Source organism: Argiope bruennichi, chromosome 3 (genome assembly GCF_947563725.1).
Source record: "Argiope bruennichi chromosome 3, qqArgBrue1.1, whole genome shotgun sequence".
Classification (NCBI taxonomy): domain Eukaryota; kingdom Metazoa; phylum Arthropoda; class Arachnida; order Araneae; family Araneidae; genus Argiope; species Argiope bruennichi.
In genome coordinates, this window is record NC_079153.1 from 98,650,280 (window position 1) to 98,667,543 (window position 17,264).

Consider the following 17,264-nt stretch of genomic DNA (forward strand, 5'->3'; position numbering starts at 1 on the left):
TCATCTGCATGTTTCTGAATTATTTTCATTTGCTTTCATCTACGGACTCTGATTTGTTACCTCACATTTGCCCGAGACATAGAGATGAACGAAAGACTATTCTTTATCAGTATTAGAAAGAAGAAACAGAAATGTTGTAGAAACTTTTCTGGTTTTTATACCTATACCTACATACTGATGTCAGCTGTAAATGAACCAAATAAAAAAATGATCTCTCCTGATGATTTTCTAAAAGAGAATTTTCTATCTTTGGTTGGCAGGAAGGTTTTAATTAATTTAACAACACCGAAATCCTCCATCAAAAGTTTTGAAAAGTAGTCAAAAAATAACCCAAAAGAAATTATTTAGGTATATCGGAATAAAATACCATTTAATTTAGTAAAATACCTTTTTAGTGTAAAAATTCTGCGTTAGCTAACCGACTCATAAGACTTTGCAAGCTTGGATTTATCGTCAATTTTTTACTAGTTATTGGAGCTTCTATGCACAGAAAAAACACGTAGTAACGATTTCTGAAAACCAGTTGCAGTCAACTAATGAGGCAAAATAGACCTTTCGCTAAATTACCTTAATAGACCTCTGTGTAATTGGACGAAAAAGGAGGCAAGCCATCAACTAATCCCCCAAGACTGTGATACTGCGGTTGCTAACTATAGTATTGGACAACCTTCGAAATCATTATATTAAGAGTCCCATTGCCTCCTCTCATTTTTTTATTTTAGTTTTTATGATGGTTATAATGTTTGGTTGTACCTTTTCCAAATTCTTCAGGACAAAATAGAAATGAATTTAAATTGTTCAATTCCCTCTACCTTCTTTACTTGGAGCAATCGAGTTTCTCTAAGCGATTAAATAAAATCAAATTTAAATGTTGTAAAGGAATTAACCAATGAAGTTAAATCACAAACATAGTGAAGAAACAATTTTTAGGAAAAAATGCACTAATTACTGTGTCTTTATTCTATGTTTAGAAGAAATTAAAAAAAATGTTTAGAATGAAGAAGAATATTCTTATTTAAAAACTTTTGTTATTAAAATATAAAGCTAACAACAAATTTGACTGTTGTTGTTGATGTTTCTTATGGCACTTGCCATGGACAAACTCGCTGTTACGTAGACAGCGATTTTAAGCCAGTGGGGGAGCGTCTCTTGTTTTTATAGTAGCGCCATCTAGGGCCAAGAGAACGACTTAGCTCACAACCCTTTTTACGGCGCGGACTTCATTCACTCAAATATGACTAGTTGATGTATGAGGAAATATGTGCAAACTCTCATAGAACTTTTTTGAAAGAAAACAAAGTGGATTTTTGAAGAAAAGAGGGATTTTCAACATTTACCCAAATGAAATTCTACAAATTTATTTCATTTTTTGCAGTTAATAAATCAATAAGAGAAAAACTAAATAACGCACATAGTAATTGGCCATTATTTATTATGGGATTTTTAAAATCTTACTATCATCTGGACAATAGATTTTTCTACTGCATATATGGAATTGTTTCAATTAAAAGAAGTTAGTAATACCGTAGTAAGATCGATATCCTTGAGAATTATTCCGTCCATATTTGTAATGGTTTTTTTATTTCTTATAAGAATCAACGAACATTAGAAGGATGGAATACGCAAACATTATATCATCCCTCTTTGGAATGAATGACTGAGTTTGCCGGTGTACATTTCTTCACCATCTATTCATTGAAGAAAAGGTTCTTGAGTAATGCTAGCTAAAATATTGCTTTGATGAGATTTTTTCTGACTTAAGTAATAACTGAATCAATGAGCTGATAAACTTTAGTTTTTCGAAGTCTATACTAATACAACAGAATGTGTAAATTAAAGTCTTGGAGATAGATAGGTTCATACCATCGTAGGGTATTATTATACATTCCACTAACTTTTAAAATTTAATTTAAACTTTCTTAGTAAAAACAGTTCTTAGAGGTTCAACGTCATAAACCAATCTGCGACGTAAAATTCATTCGAGAAATAAATTTGTTTGATTCAGAACTTACTTTCATCGCTTGTGTAGAAAATAAAGAGAAAAGGATTTAAAATTCTTATTCCAAATGTTAATCTTATTAATAAGATATTTTTTTTAATTCCTCACGCTTGTTTTGGAATTAAAATTAATAAGTAATCATTTGTGTTACATCGAAAAATGTTTCCTCATTTTGTCACTTGATAAGTATTTGTTTAAATCTCAGAAATTGAGATAAAATTACAAATTAGCATTAATAATCTTTTTAGAAAATAGAATGAAATGTGTGAACATCCAAACGCTACTGGTGCGAACAAAAACTACATTGTATGTTATTGACACACATTATAATTTGTAGTTTTATAAATAATAACATTGACAATTATTAAACGGAAAAATTAAATATATAATTACAATGTCTAAAACTCGTGAAATTACGTAAATTTTAAATAAAATGAGTGACAAAATGAGATGAACCTTATATTTGAAGGGGGGATATATAAGATAAATGAAATGTTTCAAATATATATATAAAAAAAATCAATATTCAACATATGAAATATGAAAGTGAAATATATTCTCTTTCACTTTCCTTCTTTCCTTCCCTTTTATTCTTATTCTCTTTCCAAGCTCTAATTTCAAAAATTCCTTAAAAATGCTAAGATTTTAGGTAAGACTTTAAGTCGCCACAAAATTTTAATAACAAATGCTGAATAACTCATTATAGAGATGTGAAATGTCACTGGCATGAACACAAATATTAAAATCGATGGTTGTAAGGTATAAAAATAACCTAGCTTTTTAAAAAAACAGATTAATTTTTTTTCATAAAAAATAAAATAAAAGAAATTCTATTTAAAATTAAAATATTGATAAAAATTCTCTTTTTTACGTCTTTTGATATCTTGCATTTAGACACAGAAAAAAAGGTATTTTCTTAAGAATATATAGTTTGCCGCATACCCCCTAACATTTTTCTATCTATAAAAACTTATTACAGACAATCAATTTCTGAAAAATTCTGAATTGCAAATTTCTAAAACTTAAATATTGATCTGTAATTAGAGGATATTTAATACAAATGCTATTACTAATAATTAGAATCGAATGTATAGGAATTTATTGAATTAAAAATTCACATATTTAACAAAGATGAGTTGAGCACGAACACATTAACAATCACAGTTTCATATTCTTGCCAATATACTTAAAATCGAATCAAGGATTTTCCTAACAATATTTAAACTATGGTTTAATTCAGTCATCTGCATAATTTCACTAGAAAATGTGTTATAATAACAATAATTAAATAAAAGTATTCTAATTATCTTTACTAATAAAATTAAGTGAGAAAAGCCACTTTAATTTCATCTATGGCAATTTGACTAACCAATGTTGATGAAGAGATCCTCAAGTTGTTCACATTGAATTAGAGGAGATCGAATTCAGATGTTTATCATTGGAAATCATGTTTCTAGGCATTTCCATTTGCAAATATGATACGCCGTTCTATATGTTATTTAAATGCGTTTAGTGATTCAGTATTGGAAGTAGATATTAAGCGCAGATGATGGTAGATGGCTGTAACAAAAAATATATCTGCTAATTTTTTTTTTAATTTTTGCCATAATTTATTTATTACTACCTATAAAAATAGTTATAGTGCATAAAATTCCGTTTTTTTAAAGTTAAGATTTCCTAGTTACAACTAAGCCTACTTTTAAATCTCTTGTACATGAAACAAATATATTTTTCTTGAAATGTAGATTTGTATTTTAGCAGCTGTAAATTAAATGCTTTAATGGAAATTGTTGCCACTTTATTTCCAGAGGCAGAAGTTATATCTATCTATCTATCTATCTATATCTATCTATATCTATCTATCTATCTATATCTATCTATATCTATATCTCTCTCTCTCTCTCTCTCTCTCTCTCTCTATATATATATATATATATATATATATATATAATGCCAGATATGTTATATATGTTATGACATTTAGTAAAGTTCTTTTACTTACTTTCCACCTTCAACAATCATTTTCTTCGTTGGTAATTCTTTTTGTGTTTCATTTCAATTCAATATATAGTGTTTGTAATTTCTTGTTCATAACTTGGTGTTTATAATTTCCTCAACAAATTATTTTTAAGCATGAAATTGTGACTGACTTTAAAGCTCCAGTGTTTTAATAGCTTTACACAGTTCTTTTTTTGTATATATATATATATATATATATATATATATATATATATATATATATATATATATATATATATATATATATATATATATATATATATATATATATATATATATATATATATATATATATACGGTCCTTCCAATAGGAATTCCTGCATATTTTAAAGAAAATTACTTTTATTATTAAAAGAATCAATTAACATGACCATTTTGCCACTAAAAACATAATTGTCGACTTAATAAAATATTTATTACACAGTGTTTAGCTTACTTCTTATAATGTGATCCAATAATTCGTCTTATTTCTTATAAAATATACTTAAGTTAAATAAAGATTAAAATGTTGTGATTTATTTTATTTCCATTATAAAACATCCTTTAACATCGCGTTATTTAGATTGAATGATCCTTATAAGAAAAATATTAATAAGCATGATGTTACAAAAAATTAATTTCATAATAAAGGTCCAATGGAGTGCAAGTATGTGTGTCCGTTAAGCTCAATAATGTATAAAGACACTATAGTTTAAATCACGAATTTACAGCGGCAGAACAAAAACGAAGCATACACATAAAATAAAGATTAGAGAAAGATCTCTTCAAACATGAGATAATCTATGTTTTTTACTTTAAAGGTGATGATTTGAAATTTATAGATGGCTAAATGCATTCTTTCAGTACATCAGATATATTATTTAAAATTTTTGAAAAACTGATTGATAGATTTTTTGAAAACAATATGATGATAAAATAGAGCAAAAGCGTATTAAGGTATTACCAAAATATCAATGAGCTTAAGCTTAATAGTGCAGATAATTTGTTTTATTTTTTTACAGTAAACTAAGAGTTTCATTTTCTTTTACCAGAAAAAAAACATCCTTTATACCATGTTCTTTTTAAATTTATCAGTTAAGAATGGAAAATTGATTTTAGTTCAAAATTTGCGTGAAAAGTGGATGCAAGATTCTTCAAAGGTTGCTGACTAAATTCTTCTTTTGAAAAAAAAATCGAATGAGAAGAGAACTTTTCAACATTTTACTCACTGAATTCCCTCTTCGAAAGAAAATTGTCAACAGTCCTGAATCAGAAACATGTCCTACTATTCAACAATAGTTTTTCCGTTTAAGCCAGAATCTCAGAGACAAGCAGTTTCGTTTTTTAAGAAGATGTTTTTGCTTTCTTTTTCATTACTCAAAGAAAAAAAAGCATCTGCTCAGCCTTTTCTCCGCATAGTTAAAAAATAAGAAGAAACTGATCGAAGCAGCTGCTCCAGCGAAGTGTTGCATCATTTATAAACTTCTCCGAAGTAAAGGCCACCCTTGTGTCTAGTACACCTGGAAAGCTCCTGTATTTGTACTTTCCGTCCTTTCTTCCCCTCTTGTTATTAATCATTTGCAGTTTGAGACAGGGCACAGTACCTTTAGGTATAGAATTAATCTCAGGCAAATGTCTTGCTTATATTGGAAATGAGCGAAATGAAAGCAATACTGGTATACCTTTTAAATTGGGGTTTATTTCGGTAATAAATGAACTTCTAGTTCCTACCTACTTATACGAAATATTGTCCAAAACATCGTAGTATGAAATAGTTTATGGCTGTTTCTTCTATCTTTCTTTTACTTTATTATTGTTACATTAAAATTTATTAAATATCATTATTGCTTATACAGTACACACAATTATATATATATATATATATATATATATATATATATATATATATATATATATATATATATATATATATATATATATATATATATATATATATATATATATATATATATGTGCTTAAAATATTTTTTAAAAAAATTAAACGTATTTGTATTGTAATATAATATTAATTGATAAAATTGACATAATTTTTAAAGTTAACACTTTAAATTTTTAAGAATTGTAAAAATACTTTTTCTACAATGATATTGTTACAAATTTATATTATCGCTTCCTTCTGCAATACGCCTCTCGCTAAAGCAGGTAGTTTTACAGATATTAATGTGACCATTGAATGGATACAGAATCAATGACCTCCGGCCTTGGCCGAAAAATTGGTGAAGAAAAAGAACCTAGAATATTTGAGAATCTTGACTATAGTTCCATGAACACGCGATTTTTGGGAATTGTTCAAGAAGCTTCTTTAACCTATCAGGGAAAATATAAAAACTAGAGAGACAAAGCCAAATGAATGAATCGTGCCGAGATAGCTGATAGTCAATTTCAGTTGAGCTGACGCGAGTAGTTAAGCGATTTCGTTCAAAATACTTTGTATTGTTGCAGCTGTATTTTATCAAATTGCTTCTTTTGTTACTGATAATTGCAAGTGCTTTCTTTTACACTATTATCAATTTGTACTTTTGTGTAAAATAAAACTTCTTTATCCATTATTGAGCCTGTTGAAATTTCATTATAAACATATATACTGCATCTTGGATTTTGCTCTAAATATATTAATATAAATTTGAAACTTAACTTCGGATTTAAATGTTCAGCTTTCAAACAATATTTGCTAATTAATCGATTTTAACTAACGTCTTTCTTCAGGGAGCATCTTCGACTAATAAAGTATAGTCCAAAGAGTTATATTGCTAGAGAATATGGGAAGATTTTTGTATTATGAATTCCACTTGACACAGTTTATAATTTCAATTTCAGCTTAAAAATATTATCATATTAAGGGGGGAAATGTTAATGCATTTCCTGAGCGAGAGAAAGATGTTTTCATTTGTCACAATTTTAGATTGTTTGATATATATTGCTGTGTGATTTAGGTGCGAGATTGCTGTGTGATTAGAATGTAAATTAGGATTACTTTTGAATATGTAATATGCTTAGAAAGGAAACTTTTACGAAAAATTAAATCGTTTCCATCAGAATTTTCTCTCACGCCGAAAACAATTTAAACTCTAAAATATTAGCTAGTCACTTAACTTAATAAATATTTAGTTACTAAACTTAATAACATTTTTCAAACAATGTTTTAAATAAACCTGTTCAAGTTAATGTTTGAATGGGTGATTACATTAAATAGTCTTTTTTTGGAAAACATATCAAACACTTTTATTTAATAATCTTAATATTACGTACATTTCCTTTGAAGTTATATTCATTTTTATATATACATTAAATAACCTTTAATGATATTTCAGATCTTTAAATGTTATATCCTCAAATTCAAAATGCAGATAAAATCTTCTTACAGAAAGAAATATATGAAAGCAAAGACATTGAAATACAATCTAAATAATACCGGAAAAGTATTGTTAATGTATGTACAAAATACAGACAAATATACAGATTGGCCATAAAATAACCTTCACTCTTTGAAAACCATTGCAGTTGAAATGCATGGCTGAACAAAAAAACCAGATTTCATATACTAACTGCAGAACGCATGAAAAGATGAATTTTAATGGAAAAATATCCTTGCAAAGAGAAGTATTAAATAATTACAAAAATCACCGAAACGAAAGATTTATGTGCTATGAGATGCGAATACTGAAATTAAAGATTGCTAAGAGCACACGGGAAAGGGATTTTGTAAAATTTATAATGCCCGAGTGATGAAAATTGCTCATAGAAGAATGGCATGCAAGTCATATCACTGACTCTCCTACCTGCCCGAAGGCACACGGATAAAAACTGAATGAACGAACCATCGGTACAGCAACACTGGCGAGAACTGGTGTTGAGTCCTAAGGGCCATCACCGGCCACGATAGAACCCTTCCCTTAGGAAGTCTTTTCTTGTACCCACCAGGGTTGTGAGAACCAACTACCATGCTAGAAGCTTCTCATCCTCAATTACGAGGTGCTTCTCCCTTGAAGATTGATTGGCATGCAAGATTAAACGCAGAAAAAATGTTTTTTTTTCATAAACATTAAAAATAAATGTGCTTATCAAACCTTTGTAAACACAAAATTGTATTACCTTTTTTAAAATTTATTTTCTCATATCTTTCAAACTGTGTCTATGAAATTTAATTCCATTCCTGTACAGATAGATGTTCCTAACACAAGTTATTTTCAGATCGCCCTGTACATCATTAATGTACCAAAGCTATACGGATTATTTTTAGATTTTTAAGAATAAATAAATAATTTATACTCTTTCTTAATTGATAATGCGTGGCATAAAGTTACTTGCATTATCGGAAAAAATACTTATTCTATTTTATAGCTGAGCATTTGATTTACCAGTTTGAGTATGTAGTGTAAACATGACTGAATAACGAAAGTATCTTACAACTGTTGTCTTTTTTAAATAAAATGAGAAAATAGTGTTTATTAGCAGGATTTAAAAATTTTAGCTTAATTATGAAAATCAAACTTTTATTTTACTAACTGAAAATAGATCACACTTTTTTCTGATATACTTGATCAACAGCTTGTGAAGAATGTTAAAGACCATTACTTTAAGGGAAATGATTTTTTTTTACCATTTACGCCATAAATGCAAAATCCTTATTAAGTTGCTAAAAAGAATTCCATTGTTCGAGGAAAACAAAAAAATAAGTGTTTCGCTTTGCTAACAAAACATGTTAAACTCACACTAATCTCTGTCCTTACTTCATTGTCGTAAAAGACTTTTATTTTCAAAGCCGTTAATAAAACTGCAATTTTAAATTAATTTTTCACCTTATCAAGATTTTTCTAAAAGAACTAAAAGCAACACTGATAAGATTTTCAAACTAATTAACTCAACAGAATGGAGTAGTACTCCTGAGATAAAAATAATCAGAGGAAAAGTTTTTTTAAAATTAATTAAATACAGCATTGCAGAAAAGACAGCTCTTTTAATAAGATTTTATGCTTTGTTTTGCAACACAATAATGAAACAGTTTTAAAGGGAAATGAAACTAAACTATTTAATTCCAACCTATGTGTTTTTTTTAATAAAACTGCCATTGACAAACTTGTAACGTAATTGCTGTTTAGTTAAAGAATTGCTACTTTTAGCCAGAATCTTCAAAACTCCATTTAAAATTGAATGTAAGCTTTATACCCATTAAAAATAATCCGACTGTAAATACTTACTTTCTTTTAAGTTTTATATCGTGCATTATTCATATCATTAAATTTACTTTCTTTTCTATTTATTCTATTTCCCCCACTATTAAGCAAAAAATTGAAAAACAACTAGTTATTTTTCTATGTATATACTCTATTGAACAGGATTTGTAATATTTAAAAGAGGTCATACTGCGAATTAAAACTTAAGAAGAGTCAGCCACTTATTATATGAATATCATATATTAGATATTTATTGTGTGTATTTTTATATGATATATTGAAATTGATAACAAAAAATTGTTTTACAAATTATATTTATTCAGTTAAACAAGATTTTGAGTAAATAAGTTGTAAAGCATCTCAATTTTCTGCAATTCGAATGTAAATTAAATATGCCCCAATAAAATTATGATGGCCATTTTTAAAGCCTTAATGACTTATAATAAAGGACACGAGCAGAAGAACATACTTTAGATATATTATCCTTAAAAAAGTTCAAAGGAATTCCAGGCGTTTGGGGAATTTCAAAGGAACACTTACGTCCATTTCATATCTGCAGTGGAAACAATCTTGGAAAATATGATTGGAAAAGTGATCCACCGATATGACAAAGCCTGGAGTTTCACACCAAGACAAGTATGGGCAAAAGTATCCCTGATTTAATGCATTTCATAATAAATACAATCTGTTGTCCACTATTCTGTTTTCCTTTTTGTATTTCATTGATGTTTGAAAACAAAATAGCTGAGATATGTTACAAAAAAATTTAGTTGGAAAAAATGTTGCTCTCAGAATGAATTTTCATAAGCGATTGTTTTCCGCATGAATTAGCATTGACGTGAATTTTCTTCAACTAGTGGGCTTACGCCTAGCCTGGAACTTCTAAACCGCTATTGGACTGTGAATGATCTAAATACAATGTCTTATATGATGAATCTCGTTTCCAGTTATATCGTGTGTATAGACGTGTATTGTAAAGGAGACAACTTCATAAATCTATTGACTTTATTTATAAAAAGGGGGGATTTAATTTGATTGAGCCTTTTCAATGTTATAGGATGGATTTAGTTAGCACTATATTGAACCCCTGATATATCAAGAGATGAATCTAACATGTGACAGGTACTTTTAACAACCTGTGCATTTACCTGTATCCATTTATGCCAGTTGTGCATTCCAAAGGATGTCGAGAATTCCCTCAAGACAATGTTGGAAGGTCAAGAACTGCTACTGAGTGGTTTCAGGAACACTCTTATTATTTAAGACACTTCCATTGGTCACCTAAAACCCCAGACATGAATATCAGTGAATGTATCTGCAATGCCTTACAATGTGTTGTTCAAAAGAGATTTCCACCATACAGTTTTCTTACAGATTTCTGAATTGCTTGTGGCATTTATGATGTGAATTGTCTCCCGTATACGTTAGACAAGTTCATGCTATGTCTTTTTTCAGGGTTTATGTGTACTCTTATAGGCTCGACTTTATATTATGTAGATGTATCAGTTTTTTTGGTTCTTCAGTGTATATATTGCGCATATAAGTAATATTCTCCAAAGTAATATAGTCGCACATAAATAATACTCTTATAGGCCCTACCTGATATTATGTAGATGTATCAGTTTTTTTCGTTCTACAGTGTATATATTGCGCATATAAGTAATATTCTCCAAAGTAATATAGTCGCACATAAGTAATACTCTTATAGACTCTACCTGATATTATGTAGATGTATCAGTTTTTTTGGTTCTTCAGTGTATATATTGCGAATATAAATAATTTTCTCCAAAAATGCCTTATTGATTTACTCTTATTCAGACGTTTATAGTTTGGCTGTAATTTTGTAGAAGTTTTTGATGAATTAGGCGTTTATCAACTTACAGACATGCAGGCAGGTAAATCCATGTTATGGAAATTTATACATAGTTGAAAGTTTAATGATAGGTATCAACTGGGGAGATTTTATCCTATGTATTATTTTGTTGGTATTTATTCCTAAATGTAAGCCTACATCGTAATCTTTTTCTGTCGTCCTACCAGCCATAAAAAAGGCCCCAAAATAAATTTTAAACATGAAAATTCTTAGTACCGTTTCACCTCTTTAAATTTAATTACAATTTCAGGGGCAATTGCATTAATGCGAATGAATCTTGTATTTGCTTTTGCATTGAATGTAAATGTGCTAGAGCAATATTTCATTCCGAAATAATAAAAATTAAAAACTTATGAGATAATATAGTCTGTATACAAGACTTGTGCAGTGAAATGATAATTTTAAAATTTCATCTAAGTGTTCTTAATGAAAAATTGTACAAAATAAAAGTCAAGATAATAGTTTCATTAGCCTTCAGAATTATTTTTTCCTTGTTATTAGAAATAGGGCGTAAATCACAAATTTTACTTGAATTGCTTTTGAAACTCACTTTGACATTCGGTATTTATAATTTAAATTTTAAAATTGCGAGAAATAATAAATATTATTACCAAAAGCGTAAGTTTTTCTACATGCCAAATATTTTATACGGGATAATATATAATCAAACATTAGAGGAATAATAAAACTCCTTGAAACTTTTCGGTTTTCTGATATATCCTTTTCCCATGCTTCTTATTTCTTTGCTACAAGATGAGATAATGGTGACTCTTTACAAATGTAGTCCTTTTGAAATGTGTTTCTTGATTCCAATACGAGTCCGAAACACATTAGAAAACGCGAGATAAAAGCATAATACAAAAAGGTTATTTGAAGAAAATTTCCATTCTAGGGGGGGGGGGGTTAACCACACATGGAGAGAAAGAAAATGCAAACACCAACAAAAAAGAGAGAGGAAAGTGTGTATTAATGGATGTTTCTGGTAGGTGCCCTGTGGGACACGTGCTCTTAGTTAAAAAGGACTCATATTCAAGAAAAATAAAATATCAACACCGTGGAATGCCATCCGTTTCTCCTTTTCCGATTAAACTTGCTGGATTAGGCTTGTTAACTCTTTCCCTATTTATCTTCATTTTCCGAATCTTCTATATGTTGAGATTATTTACCACTCTTGGATTGATGCTGAAGTGTTATTTGTTGAAACACTTTGATTTCCTGCCTAATAATGATCGAATGCGAATAAAGCTAGTAAAATTACTATGGATTTGTTCTCCAGGTATTTAAGAATAATGGACATTGCTTCTACTCTTTATAATTTTTTCTTGAATGCGGATTATAAGTAAATTCATTTTATGAGAAAGGCGTATTTTATTACATTTTGTTATTGTTATATTTGTATGAAAAATGCATACCATTGGAAAAAAAGAGTCAAAATATTTATGGAAGTTTCATTAAGCCTTTCTGAATTTATGTTTGTTAGAATAATCTTTAAATATGATAAGTTTTAGAAATGAGAATATTGATGGATAGTTTATTCCTTTTGAAGTGATTGATCAACTTATTGCAGTCCTAGGATTAAATCAATCTATGCATGTTAGTGCTTTTTCCCAATAACTATAAATGTAGATCTAATACAAATATATATTGTTAGATAATCATGATTTTTAGAGATGTATATCTATATATATATAGTATATATTATTTTAAATATATGAAAAAATTTTAATATTGCATATATAAAATTTTGATACAAAATAATCTTTTCTTAAATGTGATTAAGTCGTGTATCATTCTCCATGAGATAAGTTTTTGGCAGTAATGCTCTAACATTTTTTAATCCAATTGTTAATTAATATATTATCCATAGACCATGAAATTTGATAAAAAAATCCTTCAAATAATTTCTCCCCATTTTCAGTTCTTTTGAAAATGGTCAAACAGAAAATAATATAAAATACTGAAAATGTCATATGCGCTAAAGTTCACGATTCATTTTATGTTTCATTATTGAAATATGGCATATACGTTTCAGAGAGGCAAGAAACAATATCAATCAACTGAATTCTTATTATTTTATTATCTAAGTAGAACAGAATTTTGTACAATATTGTGCGATGTTATATTATTCACTGTTTAATAATATTATATGATATTACGGGTAATGTTTTAGATTACGCAATATTGCGCATTATATGTATACTTTTGGGATCCTTCTCAAATATTATGAAGTATCTATTCTTGTTAATTCAGTGAGATCATGTTGGACTGTTTGTTAGCATGATTAAAGTGTTCAAATGCACAATTTCTCTTTGCAATTAACAAATTTTATATCTGTAATTAATCAAATTCAAGCATGTTTCATTTTTATTTTAAGAATTAATATTCGTAGTAAAATTAATTGTTGGCCTGAATTGGCAAAGAGTTAAATCAATCAATTGCATCTGCAACTAACTTTGAATGCCTGCTGACGCAATTATAGAGTTAGGAAATAATCAAATATAAGCATGTGCAAAAGGAGTGGAGGCTCTTATTGAATGAATTAATTAATGATTTTTATTTGCTGAAGGTAATAATAATTATTTTTTGTTGACAAATGATGATGAAGAAATGCTGTTTATGGATTATGGAAACGGGATCTTTACAATGTTGTTAAGGATCAGTTGTACATTCTTACGGAATTAATTAAAGAAATTTTGAGGGGAAAATATCAATATTTATTTCTCATCATGTTTACAGATTATTTTGACTTTCGACCTCTGTGAAATGAGTTTATTTACTGAGATAAAGGATATTATGGAACAGAGAAACTGCCATGAAGAAGTAACATGATGATAACACATGCAATAATCTTAAATTCAGTATCTTTATTCCTCCCTATTTCCTATACTCATTTAATCGCATGATGTGAAGGAGAATGTAATGGAATCTGACAAATTTTGTTTTATGACATATGACAAAAGAGTTATCTATTAACACGCAATTGTTCTATCGCACCTACCAATTTGATAGTGCAAGGGTTTTCCAGAAAGTAATTAAAATGTAAAGGATAATAATAACCACTTATATTCATTATTCCACTTATATTCTTCTTATGTTCATTCTTGTGCATTTCTCCTTTATGTATGATTCTAATTTATTCTCGTGTTATTATCACTTATGTATTCACTTATGTTATCACTTATGTCGTTTTATTTGTGTTATCAATTATGTCAAGAGTAAGAATTATTTTGTGGTGAATTCAGCAACCGGTATTCTAAAATTTGAAGGAATTTTTCAATTGTAGTTATAGCAGCATTGCTTCTCAGTAAGAAGTATTTCATTTAATAAAAGTGATAGTTTTTTAAATAACGTTCATTGAAAAGTTATAGCTTCAATTTTTTTTCCATGAAACTGTCTAAAATTAAATTTATCTAGAAAAGAGAGCGTATTTCCTGTAAAAAAGGGCTCGTTACTTTGAAAGTTTTTTTTTTTTATTTGTTTGTTTTTTTGCTCTACATTTTCCTCGTTTTATTACAAAATTCTTGATATACTTAACTACCATTTTTGAATCTAATAAATCAAATTTATTTTTTTCACCTAGAATTTATGGTGATATTAGGACCACAGACAAAAAAAAGAACAATTTTTATGAATTTAAACTTATTTTGCCTTGTTTACGAGATAATTTTTTAGAAGTTTTATAAATACCGAAAATATTTCTGTTGAAGTCACTTGATACAAAACAGGTAATCCAAAAAAATGTCTTGGCCCCAAATGGTTTTTTTTTTACGATTTATTTGGAAATCAAGGTACTTTCAGGCCATATAGCCAGCTGGATCCAAGAATGTTTAGGAATATGATTTCTAAATCCAGCATCGCTAAGGAACTTTTCACAGAAATAATCACCACTTTATCTAGACGCTTAACTTCTTCTTTGACCTTTTTGAAAACAAAATAGTGTTCGAAGGTCGAGAACAAATCTGGAATGAAATCAAATATATTAATTTCGCAACAATTTCCAGTTTATTCCATTGATTTCCATTTAAAGCATCCACAGGATATATTACTCGTGGTGGAGAGTAACTATTCCTTATTGCAATTTTGTATAATATCGTGTAGTCACCACAGAATTTTATTAACGTCACATTTATTCCTAACCAGGGCAATAAAAAAAGCAGAGGGCTTTGTCGGTTCTTCGATTATTCCATTGTTTTCCTTTCTGTTATCGTCGTCTCATCTTATTCTTTTCCCTCTCTGGAAGACCAAACTTTGAATGAATGCGGAGAACAAATCTGGAATAGAAGCAACTATATCAGATTTCCATTTACACCATTGGCTTCTGGTCAAATAATCCAGGTTGTTGTCTACTGGTGGTAAAGTTAATTAGTTCTAGAGGTCTTCGCTTTCTTGATTTTATTTAACTTCTTGTTGTCAATTTATAACTGGGCCGATTCATCTTTTTTTTTTTCATAATTATTATATTTATTATCCCAAAGGTTCTGACAATTACTCCTTTATTCTTTTGTTCAGCGCTTCTTTTACTATCTGCTGAGCATGTTTTTTGCTAGATGCACAAATAGAAGTTAATTGATTAGTTTAGAAGAAATAATTTCTGTTTCAAGTAATTTAATTTCTGTTTGAAGAAACAGAAGAACTCTGTTTGTTCTGTTAGAAAAAACAAAAGTTTTAGAAGTTATTTGATTAGTTAATTATTGATAATATTAACTTTATTCTGTGTCATATTATAGCGAATAACACAAAAAAAGTGAAGAAAACAAGTCACAAAATACTTAGAAATTTTTTAGAATTGTTGATTCAATTTTTCATCCTTAATTCATCAAGATTCATAAAAATCGATTAGAGTGGCTGTGTTTCACAAAATTAGAATAGTATGTGATGAAATCCTTTATTAATGTTGAGTTTGTTGTAACAGTCTTTGGTGTATTACTTAAATTGAGTACTCCAGCGGTCGTAGCGTCCCTTTTCAAATGAATGAGTATAGCCTTTTAAAAGTGAGGCCGTCTTCGAACTTTTTAAATATAGCTATTACACTTTATGAGCATTGATAGAATGGCCAGATTGTAAATTGCTAAGTATAACTTATTCGCCCACTCCAGTAAAATTATCTGATACTAAAATAATTTTGCACGAATAAGTGCTTTACAAAATATTTTTTTTAAATTAAAATCATTAAATAATTATTTAAAAACATATATGCATTTATTTTAAACGAATAATATCGTTATGTCTGGAGCTAATATTAAATATATTTACATTCCCCCAGATATGAGGTTTGAAACATACAATGGTCAAGAATTGACGACATCTGTCATGAATTTGTTATTTATCAAGTATAATGAAGGCAAAAATGATTGTTTTGTGAATATAAGACATATATATATAAGACCTGAATATAAGACATGAATATAAGACATAAAGATTCATTTCATTTCAAGTAATATCGAGCACAATCCACATGCTCGATATTACTTGATATGAAATTATACTCTAATGATGTCTAATATCACGTTATCACAAAATTGATATACATGATTGTATTTATAAATGCATAAAGTTAAAAAAGTTGTGTGCCTTAATAACATTAAATAATCTGCAAATATCTTATTTGGCATCTTAGAGCAAAATCTAAATCAAATATTTTTAATATGTTTTTCTTTCCAAAACGATCAACCCCCCAGGGGGCACCTCGAAATGTGGATGAGAAGCTTTCGGCATGGTGATTGGTTCTCGCTACCCTTAAGGGTACGTGAAAAGGTGCTGTCTATCTTCTCCCATCGATGACAACACGTACTTCCTTAAGGAAGGGTTGTACCGTGGCCGGTAATGAACCTCAGGACTCAACCATAGTTCCCGCCAGTACTGCTGTAGCAGCGGTCAGGTAATTCAGTTTTATTATCCGCATGTCTTCGAGTGGGTCGGAGAGTCTATAATATGACTTTCCTCTAAACTCATAGTATGATGACTTAGAATTAAGTAAACGGATTATTCACATCAAATATGTTCCGTTATATTTATATCAATATTTTCTTTCAATAAATAATAAGAGAAATATATATCAATTAAAAAAATTATTTTCTTTCAACAGAAAAAAAAACCTATCAATTTTTGCTGACTATGATACTATTTAATATTTTTCATTCCTTATGATCGAATTAATTATTTGTCACTTCATTAAAGCTTCATTTTATGGAATGTATTA